This window comes from Pseudogymnoascus destructans (genome assembly GCF_001641265.1).
Source record: "Pseudogymnoascus destructans isolate 20631-21 unplaced genomic scaffold scaffold_37, whole genome shotgun sequence".
Classification (NCBI taxonomy): Eukaryota; Fungi; Ascomycota; class Leotiomycetes; order Thelebolales; family Thelebolaceae; genus Pseudogymnoascus; species Pseudogymnoascus destructans.
In genome coordinates this window covers 94,449-110,869 of record NW_020167556.1, presented here as the reverse complement: position 1 = coordinate 110,869, position 16,421 = coordinate 94,449, and the positions used below count along the sequence as shown (strand labels likewise).

The following is a 16,421-nucleotide window of genomic DNA, read 5'->3' as shown; positions in this document are numbered from 1 at the left end:
CAAATGTTACAATCTTATATTATAAATGTTATAGTGCATAAGATATATATATATTAGTAGATGTATACATGGTATATATGGTTTAGACCGGTATTTAAAGGTTATAGCTTAATTGGTAAAGCAAGCTGCTCATGACGGTTTAGATGAGTGTTCAAGTCACTTTGGCCTTAATATTATATAGTCCGAGTGCTGGAATTGGTAGACAGGGTAAACTTAAGCTTTACTGATATAATATCGTGAACGTTCAAGTCGTTTTTCGGATAGTATTTAACTAAATATATTATTTGGTTTATATAATATTTATATATAATATATTTAGAGGTTTATATTTTAAACTATCTATATAGGGGACATAGTTTAATTGGTAAAACTGCGACTTTGCAAGTCGTTATCTCAGGTTCGAATCCTGATGTCTCCATAATTAAATCTAAATTTTAGCTCGAGAAGCTCAATTGGTAGGGCGAGGTCTTGAAGCGATCTAGGTTGTAAGTTCAACTCTTATCTCGAGCATATTTCCTATATAGGTGTATTTAAATTAACAAAGGTAGTGATGGAATTGGTAGACATGAATAGCTTAGGACTATTTGATTTTCTTATCTTACCCGTTCAAGTCGGGTTTACCTTATAAACTATGTATAGTATATATATTTGGAGTAAAATAAAGCATAGATATATAAGTATACTCCAAATTTATATATCTATGCTGTAGACTAATAGGCAAGTCATAGGTTTTTGATGCTTATTATTGGGTGTTCGAATCACTTCAGCATAATAAAACCTAAAAGATAAAGGTGGGTATAGTTCAATCGGTAGAACGACTGTATGTGGCACAGTATGTTCCCTGTTCAAGTCAGGGTACTGACCCTTTAAATTAAAAAAAGATAAGATATAAGTCAGCCAGGATAGTTTAATTGGTTAGAACATTAATTTCATGCATTAATAATGAGAATTCAAATTTCTCTCCCGGCTCATGTTAATTCTTTCACTTATTTCATTATTAATGTCGAATGCCGTTTCATTGAGACGAGACAAATCTATTCTATATAGCAGAATAACTATAATAATTTTATTATTATCTAGTTATCTTACTTTAGATAGTTTATATTTAACAAACTTAGATACGGGGATAGGTTTATACGGGGGTTTATTTAGTGCTACAAGCATAACTCATACATTTCAGTTATTTATCTTTTTAGTTAGTGCTGCTATATTACAATTAACAAGTTTTTATCCTAGAAAAGTCTTTTTTAAAAACTCTTCTAAGTTATTATCTTATAATACAATTAACTTTAAATCTAAAATTTTAAATAAAATGGGAGAACAATTTAAAATAATTGAATACCCTTTAATTATATTGTTTATTATAACAGGTGCTGTTTTTTTAGTTTCAACAAGTGATTTAGTGTCTATTTTTTTAAGTATAGAGTTACAAAGTTATGGGTTATATTTATTAAGTACTATATATAGAAATTCTGAACAAGCAACTAGTGGAGGTCTTACTTATTTTTTATTAGGTGGATTAGCTTCTTGTTTTATATTATTAGGTTCGGCCCTTTTATATGCTAACTCTGGTACTACTAGTCTTGATGGTATATATGTTATTGCTAGTATAAGCGATTTAGGTTGTGATATAAGCAATAATACTCAATCTTGATATAAACCTGATTATATAAATATGTCTTTACTTATATTATGTGTAGGATTTTTATTTAAAATAAGTGCTGCACCTTTTCATTTTTGATCACCTGATGTTTATGATGCTGTGCCTACTGTAGTTACTACATTTATTGCTATAATAGCAAAAATATCTATATTTATATTCTTTTTAGAATTAGTGCACTATACTAGTAATTCCTTATTTATAAATAATTTTAGCTGAACTACTAGCTTATTAGTCAGTTCTTTACTATCATTAATAATAGGTTCAGTATTAGGTTTAACACAATTTAGAATAAAAAGATTGTTTGCCTATAGTACTATAAGTCATGTAGGATTTATATTATTAGCTTTAAGTATTAACAGCATAGAGTCAATTCAAGCTTTCATTTTTTATTTAATGCAATACTCTTTAAGTAATTTAAATGCATTCATGTTGTTATTAGCAATAGGATATTCATTGTATTGCTATAGTAATGAGAATAAAAAATATAGTTTTTTATTAGATAAGAATAACTCACCTATACAATTAATTAGTCAAATGAAAGGTTTCTTTTATATAAATCCTATGTTAGCTTTAAGTTTAGCTATTACTTTATTTTCTTTTGCAGGTATACCTCCTCTTATAGGATTTTTTGCAAAACAGATGGTATTAAGCGCAGCTTTAGATAGTGGATATGTTTTCATAACACTTGTTGCAATATTAACTAGTGTAATAAGTGCAGTATATTATCTAAACATTGTAAAAGAGATTTTCTTCGATAAACCTGAATATAAAGTAAATCCTTATATTTCAGATGTTGACATGTATGCGACTATAACCAAAAAGAATGGAATAGTTCAAAAATTAAGCTTTAAATATGATAGCATAATACTATCAAGCCATTTAACTATAACAATAAGTATTTTAACTTTAATAATCTTATTATTTATTTTTATGCCTCAAGAATCATTAAGTATGTCAAATATATTAGCTTTAATATTATTTAACTCATAATGTCTAGTATTACTTTTTTTTTTGTATTTATACCATTATTAGCTATCATTTTATTAGCTGTAAATTTAATATTCGCTCCTCATAATCCTTACGATGAAAAGGATAGTGCATTTGAATGTGGTTTTCATTCTTTTTTAGGACAAAATAGAACACAATTTAGTATTTCTTTTTTTATATTTGCCCTTTTGTTTTTATTATTTGATTTAGAAATACTTTTAGTTTATCCTTATGTAGTTAGTGCATATGCTAACGGTGTATATGGTTTAACTATAATGCTTGTATTCTTTTTAGCCTTAACGCTAGGTTTTGCGTTCGAATTAGGTAAAAATGCCTTAAAAATAGAAAGTAGACAAACTTACACTTTACATAGTAATTACATTAAAATTAATAAAATAGTAGGTAAGCCTGCAAAAGTTTAAATTTGTTTTTTTTTGTATTAGATATATTCGGGTAGGGTATATTTCATCTTTTCTGTCTGCTTTATTTAATTTTGTCTAGTATATGTTATTATCTCTTTTATTAGTAATACCTTTAATAGGTATATTTATAATATCCACTTGCATGTCTTATGATACCTCTGCCTTAAATAATAAACGTATAAAAACAACAGGTTTAATAACATCCATTGTTAATTTATTATGTTCATTCTTAATATTCATACTTTTTGATTTTAGTGTTAATCAATTTCAATTTGTACAAGAGTATCATGAAGTTAGTTCATATGATTTTTATTTAGGTGTTGATGGGCTATCTATATATTTTGTGCTATTGACTACTATTATAGTACCTATAGCACTACTTTCTAACTGGAAATCTATAAAAGAAAATATAAGATCTTATGTTATTATTATATTACTATTAGAAAGCTTATTATTAGCTGTATTTTTAGTATTAGATATATTATTATTTTATGTGTTTTTTGAAAGTATATTGCCCCCTTTATTTTTATTAATTGGTTTATTTGGATCAAGTAATAAAGTAAGAGCAAGTTTTTATTTATTTTTATATACATTATTTGGGTCATTATTCTTATTATTATCGATACTTACGATGTCATCTATAATGGGAACAACAGATTTTGATGCTTTATATAAAACTAATTTTAATTACTCTACACAATTATTCTTATTTTATGGTATATTTATAGCATTTGCTATTAAAACTCCTACTATTTTTTTAAACACATGGTTATTAAAAGCTCACGTTGAATCACCTTTAGGTGGTAGTATCCTATTAGCAGGTATTGTGTTAAAATTAAGTTTATATGGTATATTTAGACTTATATTACCTTTATTACCTAAAGCTTCTTTAGATTATACATATATAGTATATCTTATAGGGGTAATCACTATAATATATGCTAGTTTTAGTACGTTAAGAACAATAGATATTAAAGAACTAATTGCTTATAGTTCTGTTTCACATGCTGCAGTATATTTAATAGGTGTGTTTAGTAATACAATACAAGGTATAGAAGGAGGTATAGTTTTAGGTTTAGCTCATGGTTTTGTATCTAGTGGTTTATTTATATGTGTAGGTGGTGTATTATATGACAGATCTGGGACAAGATTGATACCATTTTATAGAGGTATAGCTCAAATTATGCCTATATTTTCTATATTATTCTTTATATTATGTTTAGCTAATTGTGGTGTTCCTCTTACTTTAAATTTTGTTGGGGAATTTATGTCTTTATATGGTGTATTTGAAAAATTACCATTATTAGGTGTAATGGCTAGTTCTTCTGTTGTCTTTTCAGCTGCTTACACTATTTTTATGTTTAATAGAATAGCTTTTGGAGGAGCCTTCTTTTTAACTTTAAAAAACCAATATAGTTTAGTAGATTTAAATGTACGAGAATTTTTCATGCTATTTAGTCTAGTTCTTCTTACAGTAGTCTTAGGTATATATCCTGCTCCAATTTTAGACGGATTACATTATTCAGTGTCAACATTAATATATAGCTTTTTTCGCCCCTAATATGTTATTTTTATTTTTTTATATATTACTTTTAATATGGATTATTACAATAATTTACATTTGCAAATCTAGTTTTTTATTAATGATACAAAGAATTCAGATGTTTTATTTTTGTAGAATCGCTATGCTACCAACTAAGACTATATACATAATAGTATGGTTAATTATAACATTAATTAACAACATATGGGGTAATTTTGATATAGTAGATTACTTAGGAATTGAAACACGTGAATTAAAACAAACATTTTTAGACTGTGTCTTTTCAGTAAGATCAACAGACAACGAATCTGTGGGTAGTAATACTGATAGTAATAGTGATACTGATAGTAGTACTGAGAATAACAGAAGAGCAGCGGAAGAGGAAAAGGAAGAGAGAGAGGAAGAGAAACAAGTCTCGGAAGACGATAGTGACTATGTGTATTCTGAATCTGATTCTGAACCTGATACTAGTACTGAGAGTGAGAAAGAAAGTACGAGAAGGGAACTAGAGAAGGAAGTCTTAGCGTGAAACGCTCAGCTTGCGTCTATTGTTCGTGAGACTTATGAGGATGAAGAAGTAGATGTTTACGATAAAGCCCTTGCTAAAAGTAAGGCTGCTCTTTGTAAGGATTATTCTGAAATATTTGATCATATAGAGGCAACTGAGGATGATCCAAGTAAACGTAGTAAATACTTGAATTATGATGCTAGATTACTTAAGAAGGAATTGGATGATTTGCCTGATGTAGTGACGGATCTTCTTATAGATTTAGAAACTGGAAATGCACAGTCTGCAAAAGGTCCTATCGGTCCTCCTGGTACTCCTGCTACAGAAGATGTTCCAAGAAATATTACTCGTTCTCTGGATAGTATTACTGCTAAGCTAGAGAATATTGCTGCAACAAGGTCTGCTGCTCCTGTAGATGATATTGCTGCACCTGCAGAAGAGTCTCCTGCAGAAGAGTCTGCTGCTTCTGCAGAAGAGTCTGCTGCTCCTAGCGATGTTCTTTCAAGAGGGAATTGAAGACCATGGACTCCACCTATAAATGAAAGTCCTATAGGTGATACTGCTGCTCCTTCTGTAGATGATCTTGTAAGTAACAAGAGAAAATTTGATTCGGACTCGTCAGATTCTTCTCCAGACAAAGGTAACAAAATAGTCAAGACTGGTTCAGAATCTGAACCCAAGGGTGACGCTTCTTAATTTTTATATTTACTTTTTTTTTCTTTTTATTTAATTCTAATCTGTTTTTCCTTTTATATACCTATTACTTTTACTATTAATACTTATACAATATTATATTATGGATACAAGCAAAAAAAGATAATAAGAACAAATGATTTATTATATTAAAAATAGCTTTTTTAATTATTGTGACGCACCTAGTCCTTGAGGTTTATACTTCCAAGATACTGCTACTCCACAAATGGAAGGATTAGTAGAATTACATGATAATATTATGTTTTATTTAGTTATAGTATTATTCGCTGTAGGGTGAATAATGTTGTCTGTAATTAGAACTTATATTCATGAAAAATCCCCTATATCACACAAATACCTAAATCATGGTACATTAATAGAATTAATATGAACTATTACTCCTGCTTTAATACTGATACTTATAGCTTTCCCTTCTTTTAAATTATTATATTTAATGGATGAAGTAAGTGATCCAGCTATGTCTGTATTAGCAGAAGGTCACCAATGATACTGAAGTTACCAGTACCCTGATTTTTTAACAGATGACGGGGACTTTATAGAATTCGATTCATATTTAGTACCAGAATCTGACTTAGCTGAAGGAGGTTTAAGAATGTTAGAAGTGGATAATAGAGTTATACTTCCAGAATTAACACATGTTAGATTTATTGTTACAGCTGCTGATGTTATACATTCTTTTGCTTGCCCGGCTTTAGGTATTAAATGTGATGCATATCCAGGTAGATTAAATCAAGTATCTGTACTTATAAATAGAGAAGGTACATTCTACGGACAATGTTCAGAAATATGTGGAATTTTACATAGCTCTATGCCTATAGTTATAGAATCAGTTAGCATAGAAAAATTCTTATCTTGATTAGAAGATCAATAATTATTAATACATATAAATATTAATTATCTTTTGCTAATCTTATATTAGTAATTGATAAAAGTTAATAAAGGTTAATTTATTATATTATATGGCTATCTTTTGATAAATACACATATTATTTATATAGTATGTGTATAAGCGGCTATAAGTTAATGGTAAACCCGACGTCTTCCAAACGTTTTATGTCGATTCGACTTCGGCTAGCCGCAAAATAAACCAGAGATTACACTGGTTATAATCTGTTTTTAAATAATATACCTTCCTATTTCTTATGATAAAGTGTATCAAATCAAAGAATAGAGTCTTAGATTTCTAATCTGTCTATTTTACGATCGGTTACTTCCCATTTTACTTCTTATAATGAAAGTATAATTAATTACAATAATATTGTTACTAAAAACAACAATAGTATATTAAAATCTAGCATATCACTTTGAACAGAGAGATGATTTTTATCATCTAATGCTAAAGATATTGGAACATTATATTTAATATTCGCTTTATTTTCAGGATTATTAGGTACAGCTTTTTCAGTCTTAATTAGATTAGAATTAAGTGGACCTGGTGTTCAATATATAGCAGATAATCAATTATATAACAGTATAATAACAGCACACGCCATCCTTATGATTTTCTTCATGGTCAAAAATAATGCAAATATGTTAAATGAAAAATTAAATCTATCCCCAATCTTGCTTTATCATAGATACAGCACGATCAAGATTGCTGAAGATTATGATATAAAAGTGGGTAACGATAATAACAATAAAGATAATAAAGATTTCAAATCTAAAAATAAATATGTTAAAATATTAGTAGAAGACCCTTATAATAACAGAGATATAATCCTTAAAGTAACTAAAAAACAAAAAGGTGTTTATGTATGGGAAACTCTAGATCTAAAAAATATTTATGTAGGTCATTCTATTAACTTGTACAACCGTATAAGTTCTTATTTTATGCCTTCAATACTTAAAACTAAAGCGGGGAGAGTTCTCAGATACTTAAACAAACACGGTTTTAGTAATATAAGATTGACTATATATATTTTGGACGTTGAATCTACTTTAGATCAAGTAGTAGCCTTAGAACAAGAATTTATTGATACTTTGAACCCTAATCTTAACGTAGATTTAGTTGCTGCTAGTCCTGGTTATCATGAACCAGTGTCTGAGGAGATACGTAATAAACTACGTAAAGAGAGAGGTACTCCTATCTACATATATGATTCAAAACCCTAAATCTATTATATATATTTGAGTCAAAACAACATATGTATAGTTCAATAAATATTCATCATAAAACTTTAAATGATTGTTTAGACTTAGGTACTTTATATCTAGATCACTTCTTTTTATCAGGTGATTTACTTGAAATTGAATATATTAACCAACTAACTTTAGAGGAAATAAAAACTTTAGTTGTAAATAAACGGGATTTATATAAAATTAAACATCCAGCAGCTAAAGCTATACTTGCAGAGTTTAAATACGATGCAAGTAAAAACTTAGAGTTTTATTCGTTAAATAGTTTGGCCAATCATCTTAAAGGCGATCGTCAAGTGATTAGAGATTACTTAAAAGGAATTAAGTCTGGTTATTATAGAGGTAAATGAAGATTTACTTATCAAAATTTGGACATTTAACATAAAAAATTTATAGTATTCTATAAAAAAAAGGCATGGCCGGGTAAGGCAGAAATGCTTTACTTTCTTTTCGCTATATGCTGGAATACCTTTAGAGCTCTTAGAACTAGTAATACAGACTTTCTTTTTTGAAAAGCGGTATAATACAGTTACATTTTAAGAGATTAGGCAATCAGCAGGAAACCAAATCTAGAGGGGCTTTTTAAGCATTAAACACCTTTAAGTAGTAGGATCCTCAGAGACTACACGCGAAATACCTTATTAAATATTATATTTAAAGGTAAAGATATAGTCCGGCCGTTAATGAAAATTAGCGGGTTAAAATCGTATGCCAGCTATGATAGGAGGATTTGGTAATTTTTTATTGCCACTTTTAGTAGGGGGTCCTGATATGGCATTCCCTAGATTAAATAATATAAGTTTCTGATTATTACCACCTAGTTTAATATTATTCCTTTTTGCTAGCGGTATAGAAAACGGAGCAGGTACAGGTTGAACACTGTATCCACCATTAAGTGGTATACAAAGTCACAGTGGACCTAGTGTTGATTTAGCTATATTTGCTTTACACTTATCTGGTATAAGTAGTTTATTAGGTGCAATTAACTTTATAACTACTATATTAAATATGAGAAGTCCAGGTATAAGATTACATAAATTAGCTTTATTTGGATGAGCTGTAGTTGTTACAGCTGTATTATTATTATTATCATTACCTGTTCTTGCCGGTGCAATTACAATGGTTTTAACTGATAGAAATTTTAATACATCATTTTTTGAAGCTGCTGGTGGTGGTGATCCTATACTATACCAACATCTTTTCTGATTCTTCGGTCACCCTGAAGTTTATATATTAATTATACCTGGTTTTGGTGTTGTTAGTACTACTATATCTGCTAGCTCTAACAAGAGTGTATTTGGGTATTTAGGTATGGTATATGCGATGATGTCTATTGGAGTTTTAGGTTTTGTTGTTTGAAGTCACCACATGTATACTGTAGGATTAGACGTTGATACTAGAGCCTACTTTACAGCTGCTACATTAATTATTGCTGTTCCAACTGGTATTAAAATATTTAGTTGATTAGCTACATGTTACGGAGGATCTTTACAATTAACACCTTCAATGTTATTTGCTTTAGGTTTCGTATTTATGTTTACAATAGGTGGATTAAGTGGAGTTGTTTTAGCTAATGCTTCTCTTGATATCGCTTTCCATGACACTTACTATGTTGTAGCTCATTTCCATTATGTTTTAAGTATGGGTGCTGTATTTGCATTATTTAGTGCTTGATACTTCTGAATACCTAAAATACTAGGATTAGATTACAGCCAATTTTTAGGTAAAGTACACTTCTGAATTATGTTTAGGTGTTAATGTTACATTCTTCCCTCAACATTTCTTAGGTTTACAAGGTATGCCTAGAAGAATTGGTGATTACCCTGATGCTTTCGCAGGTTGAAATTTAATAAGTAGTTTTGGGTCTATAATAAGTGTAGTAGCTACTTGACTTTTCTTATACATTATATATATACAATTAGTTGAAGGAAAAGCTACAAGCAGATATCCTTGATTAACACCTCAATTCTATAGCGATTCTTTACAAACATTATTAAATAGAAGTTATAATAGTTTAGAGTGAGCATTAACTAGCCCACCTAAACCTCATGCATTTGTGTCATTACCTTTACAAAGTAAAATATCTAATCCTATACATAGATACTATTCAGGTATCTCTTCAGGTATTTGCTTTCAGATGGTTAGTTATAATTTGTTTAACTAAGCTAATTAATATTTATATGTTAAATATTCTTAATTTAATATTACGTGTATTTAATTCAATATTATCTAATCTAAAAGATATATGGGAAAGTTTACTAAAAGAATGTAATGATATGTATTTTTCCTTATCTAATGCGAACTATTCTACTCTTATTATTATTTTAGGTTTAACTATATCCCTTTTAGTTACTATGCGATTTATATACAAGTCAATAGGAAAACCAAGCATAATTATTCAAAAATTAACTATAAAAGAAATATTAATTTTAAAATTAAAAAATATAGCTAATAATCCTTTAACTACTGGGTTAATATTTATCTTTATGTTTTTATTAACAACGACCATAAGATTTACCACATGTTCTACATTGGGTATAGAGTATAAGGATTTTTTTTATTATGCTTTTTTGGCATTCTCTCTTTGATTACCTATTACATATATATGTGGTGTATTAAACAGTATTATAATAAAATACAATCCTTTTAGTTTTAATGTAGATTTTTCTTCAAGTTTTGCGAAAAAGAATATTACATACAAAAAAGCTATAAGATGAATTATTGTATTTCTTTGTTTGTACTTTATAAGATTAATTTTTATAGATAATAGGGAAATATTATTACCTATTTTTTTTTCTGTAAATTATTGTTCTTCCAATAAAAATTCTATGTACTTTGAACCTGAAGATGACCCTAGGTCAAATAACCCAAAAAGGAGAAAAAAGCTACAGGTAGTTATAGCTCCATATGAAGGTAGAAGCGGAGGCACTACTATAGAGTCAAGTTTAGGTATAAGTAATAATACACAAGTACCAGAAGCTTCAACTTCTTCAGCTTTAATTTCTTCAACTTCTTCAACTTTTGGTACACAAGTACCAGAAGCTTCAACTTCTTCAGCTTTAACTATAGCTCCTGCTATAAATTGACTTTCAATTTTAACGTCAGCTAAAAATGAACGTAGAGAAGCCTTAGCGAAGGAGATTTTAGATAGAAGTAGTAATTTACCTGATAGTAGGGCTAATAATAGAGATAAATGTCTAGTTATACATGAAAATAGCAGTTTGTTAATACCCCAAAAATATGCAGAATCTGCAATTTTAGTAGAGCCGTCAGTATGACCGATTAAACTTAAAGATAGACCTGCATATATAATATTGGATAAATTAGGTATTAATTTTAAGGACCCTAATAAAGATTACGATGTTGTTCCTTCTTCTTTTTTGAATTATAAAGAAGGTCTTTTATCTGAAATGTCAAAAATTTTAAAAAAAGTGGGAAATTATGATTATAAAGATATACGGGCTATTAATTTAAATATACTCAGAGAAGTTTTAGTTGTTTATCAACAAGAAACGTTGCGTGCTAATAGATTAACTAAAGGGGGTAGTATTTCTGTTAATACTATAGCATCCGGGGGAAAATATTTTCAGGGTTGTATGGGATTATATTATAAAGAAGAACATCTATATAAAAAGTCTGATTTATATATAATTCCACACGTTAAACCTCCAATTATAGAGGATTATTTTTCTTTAAGATATCATCTTGGTATGCTAGAAGCTTTACTTGAAATATCGGTAGATTTTGGTAGAAGATATAGACGACCAGATGATCCTAGAAATTGAACACATAATCATCTTACTATGGTAAGAAATCATACTAAAACTGTATTTGATTATGTAGAAGAAGAAATAAGGAAAGCATATAAAAAGCCTATTATAATATTTAGAATAGAGGATATCAAGAATAATAAAAAATGACTAAATTAAAATTTAATTTAAGTTTATTTTGATTAATCTAACAAGCTTCTTGATGTATCATATATTGACACTTTAACCGGGTATCTATATCTTTCAGTTTAAAAGCATTGTTTTATAACTAACATTAACGGCGTTAGGGTTGTTAAAATATATATCCCAATTTATTAATGAAATAGCCAAATTTAAAGCATTGAATGGGTCTTATAAACATTAAAATTATTTTTAATGGTTATTTTGCATCAATGTTTTCCACGTAAACCTTTTACAAAAAGTTCTGATGTGAGTAAGTCTTTACTTATCTATACATCTATCAAATTTCAAATAAGTATCCAATGGAAGAAGAATTATATGCAATAGTTACAGAGATTAACAGGTTACTTCCTCAAATGGAAGTCTTCATCACTCAGTTTAAAGCAATTGTTCTAGATACTGGTATTAACGTAGTATCAGATGCTCAAGGTAACATGTCTATCGATGTACCTTCAAGTATGACAGATTCATACGCTAATAAAATTAGTGCTAGAGTAGGAGTCATAGACAGATTAATAACTCATAATGGATCTTCTATAAATGAATTGTTTAATAAGGGTTTAAATATAGAAAATTCTTTAAAAATTAAAGATCCTACATATAGTAGCCTATTGACTAGTGAAATAGCCAAATTTAAAGCATTGAATGGGTCTTATAAACATTAAAATTATTTTTAATGGTTATTTTGCATCAATGTTTTCCACGTAAACCTTTTACAAAAAGTTCTGATGTGAGTAAGTCTTTACTTATCTATACATCTATCAAATTCCATAAATACCATGCCACAGTTAGTTCCTTTTTATTTTATTAATCAAGTAACTTTTGCATTTGTTATATTAGTAACAATGATATATGTATTTTCTAAATATATATTACCAAGGTTTGTGCGTCTATTCTTAAGCCGTGTTTTTATAAGTAAATTATAAAATAATTCTATGATATAAAGGTTAACATAAGCATTAGCTTATGTTAAACCCTGAAAATTAAATTGTTTATGGGGTTATATTAGTATAATAATAGTCTCAAGTATTTCATCCTTAACTATATTAGTTACAATAAACTAAAAACAATAATTTAAATATAAATAATATATAATGAATTTAACCCTAGTACTCTTTTTAATCGGGATTTTAGGTTTCGTTTTAAATAGAAAAAATATAATATTAATGCTTATTTCTATAGAGATAATGCTTCTATCTATTACATTTTTAATATTGGTAAGTTCACTTAGCTTTGATGATATATTAGGCCAAACTTATGCTATATATATAATAGCAATAGCGGGTGCAGAATCTGCGATAGGTTTGGGTATACTAGTAGCTTTTTACAGATTAAGAGGAAGTATAGCTATAGAGTATAAATAATGTATTTAGCAATAATAACTTTACCTTTGTTAGGGTCAATAGTTGCGGGGCTTTTTGGTAGAAAAGTTGGAGTTAGTGGGGCGCAGTTAATAACATCTTTATGTGTAATTTTAACAACATTATTAGCAACAGTTGCCTTTTTTGAAGTAGGATTAAATAACATACCTGTATCTATAAATCTTTTCAGATGAATAGATAGTGAATCACTAAATGTGTTATGAGGTTTTCAGTTTGATAGTTTAACTGTGTCTATGTTAATACCTGTTTTAATTGTTTCTTCTTTAGTGCACGTATACTCTATAGGGTACATGAGCCATGACCCACACAATCAAAGATTTTTTAGCTATCTTAGTTTATTTACATTTATGATGGTAATACTAGTTACAGCTAATAATTTTTTATTAATGTTTGTAGGGTGAGAGGGTGTAGGTATTTGCTCATATCTGTTAGTTAGTTTCTGGTTTACTAGAATAGCAGCAAATCAAAGCTCTATCTCTGCTTTATTAACTAATAGAGTTGGGGATGCCTTTTTTATGATAGGTATGTTTGCTATATTATGATCTTTTGGTAATATAGATTATAGCACTGTTTTCTCATTAGCTCCTTTTGTTAATGAAAATATTGTTACAATTATAGGAGTATGTTTATTAATAGGAGCTATGGCTAAAAGTTCTCAAATAGGGTTACATGTGTGATTACCTATGGCTATGGAAGGGCCTACACCAGTTAGTGCTTTAATACACGCTGCTACAATGGTTACAGCTGGTGTATATTTACTTATGCGTACAAGTCCTTTAATAGAATATAGTTCAACTGTTTTAATTTTATGTTTATGATTAGGTGCAATAACTACTGTTTTTAGTAGTCTTATTGGGCTATTCCAACAAGATATTAAAAAAGTTATTGCATACAGTACTATGAGTCAATTAGGTATGATGGTTATTGCAGTAGGTTTATCTTCATACAATCTTGCTTTATTTCATTTAGTTAATCATGCTTTCTATAAAGCACTGTTATTTTTAGGTGCGGGAGCTGTAATTCACGCTGTATCTGATAACCAGGATTTTAGAAAATACGGAGGATTAAGAGCATTCTTGCCTTTAACTTATTCTGTTATGCTGATAGCTAGTCTTAGTTTAGTTGCATTCCCTTTTATGACAGGGTTTTATAGTAAATTTTATTTTAGAATCTGCATATGGGCAATTCTATTTTAGTAGTACAGTTGTTTACTTTATTGCTACTATAGGGGCAATGTTTACTACTTTATACTCGGTTAAAGTTTTATATTTAACTTTCTTAACTAACCCGAATGGGCCTTTAACTAGTTATAAACACGCACATGAAGGAGATATCTTTATGAGTCTACCTTTAATTATATTAGCCATATTTTCTATATTCTTTGGTTATATAGCTAAAGACCTTTTTATAGGTTTAGGTTCAGGATTTTTTATGGATAATAGTTTATTTATACATCCTATGCATGAAAACTATGCTAGACACAGAATTTGCCTGTACCTGTTTTTTTTAAATTATTACCTCTAATATTTACTATTTCTCTTAGTTTTTTAGCTATTATTTTATCTGAATTTTTACCATTAAGTTTAATTAATTTTAAATTAACTAGACTAGGTTATAATATTTTTAGCTTCTTTAACCAACGTTTTTTAATTGAACTTTTATATAATAAATATATAACAGGGTTTGTATTAAAATTAGGAGGTCAAACTACAAAAGTTTTAGATAGAGGTAGTGTAGAACTATTGGGACCTTATGGTTTAGAAAAAGATTAGTAAAATTAAGTAAAAAAATATCTAGTTTAGATACAGGTGTTATTACTAGTTATGCTTTATACATCTTAATAGGATTTATATTTTATATATTAATTCCCTATTTATCTATGTTTGATTCTAGTTTACTTATATTAATTCTCTTACCTTTATTTAGTACAATAAAAAGTTAATGTTTAATTTAATACATTTAACTTAAGGTTTTATTATTAAGTATTATTAGAAAAAAGTTTTTAAAATTTTATTTTCTTAATAAAACTAATGCGAAGTGGTGTAATAATAACATTGCTGATTAACTATCAGCAGTTAAAAGTGTAAATCTTTTTTTCGCTCTCTTATTATAGTCTTAATGTTAACTATACTTATAATAATTACCACATTATGTGTGGTGTTAATCAAGATGAAATATATCTACCCTATATATTATCTTTATATATAATTATTAAATATATAGTATCCATATAGTATATAATACTAATGGACACTGTTGTACTTTAAGTTATACACGTGTTGCAGATGGTTCTGCTTTTATTATTTATATGTATTAAGGAAGTTCGACTCTTCCACACTTTATATAGTTAAAATAATTTGTATAAGTTTTAGTTTCACAAATTAATTTAATTGTAAAAACTTTACATCCTTAAATATTATATTGTTTAAACTAAACCATTAGAGAATTAAAATAGGGTAAGACGGTACTTACCTAGTTATTTAACTTAGCTAGTCCTAGTTTTTAGTTAAGGACTAACATAAGAAGTTATCTATATTTCTAAAAAATAAGTATTTAATGTTATCTGTATATAAAATGAGAATTTTTAAAAATCATCCTTTGTTAAAATTGGTTAATTCATATTTAATAGATTCACCACAACCTAGTAATATTAGCTATCTGTGAAACTTTGGTTCTCTATTAGCCGTTTGTTTAATAGTACAAATAGTAACAGGAGTTACATTAGCAATGCACTACAACCCTAGTGTATTAGAAGCTTTCAATTCAGTAGAACATATCATGCGTGATGTTAATAATGGTTGATTAATACGTTACTTACACAGTAATACAGCTTCAGCCTTCTTTTTTTTAGTGTATTTACACATAGGAAGAGGTTTATATTACGGGTCTTACAGAGCACCTAGAACATTAGTTTGAACATTAGGTGTAATTATTTTTGTGTTAATGATGGCTACAGGATTCTTAGGTTATGTTTTACCATACGGCCAAATGTCATTGTGAGGTGCGACTGTTATTACAAACCTTATGAGTGCGATTCCTTGAGTTGGACAAGATATAGTTGAATTTATTTGAGGTGGTTTTTCTGTTAATAACGCTACTTTAAATAGATTTTTTGC

General features: G+C 28.4%; 6 non-coding genes across 6 annotated transcripts; all 6 read left to right on the top strand.

Moving 5' to 3' along the window:
* Nucleotides 1–97: 97 nt before the first annotated feature.
* On the top strand, nt 98–171 carry VC83_09153 (the record flags this gene model as incomplete). Its single annotated transcript has 1 exon — nt 98–171. It is a non-coding gene; the product is annotated as a tRNA-OTHER (tRNA).
* Nucleotides 172–180: 9 nt separating this feature from the next.
* VC83_09152 lies at nt 181–264 on the top strand (the record flags this gene model as incomplete). Its single annotated transcript has 1 exon — nt 181–264. It is a non-coding gene; the product is annotated as a tRNA-OTHER (tRNA).
* An 82-nt stretch (nt 265–346) lies between these two features.
* VC83_09151 lies at nt 347–419 on the top strand (the record flags this gene model as incomplete). The annotated part of the gene is made up of 1 exon: nt 347–419. It is a non-coding gene; the product is annotated as a tRNA-Ala (tRNA).
* Nucleotides 420–437: 18 nt separating this feature from the next.
* VC83_09150 lies at nt 438–511 on the top strand (the record flags this gene model as incomplete). Its single annotated transcript has 1 exon — nt 438–511. It is a non-coding gene; the product is annotated as a tRNA-Phe (tRNA).
* A 188-nt stretch (nt 512–699) lies between these two features.
* VC83_09149 lies at nt 700–773 on the top strand (the record flags this gene model as incomplete). Its single annotated transcript has 1 exon — nt 700–773. It is a non-coding gene; the product is annotated as a tRNA-OTHER (tRNA).
* An 18-nt stretch (nt 774–791) lies between these two features.
* Nucleotides 792–865, top strand: VC83_09148 (the record flags this gene model as incomplete). Its single annotated transcript has 1 exon — nt 792–865. It is a non-coding gene; the product is annotated as a tRNA-His (tRNA).
* Nucleotides 866–16,421: the final 15,556 nt, after the last annotated feature.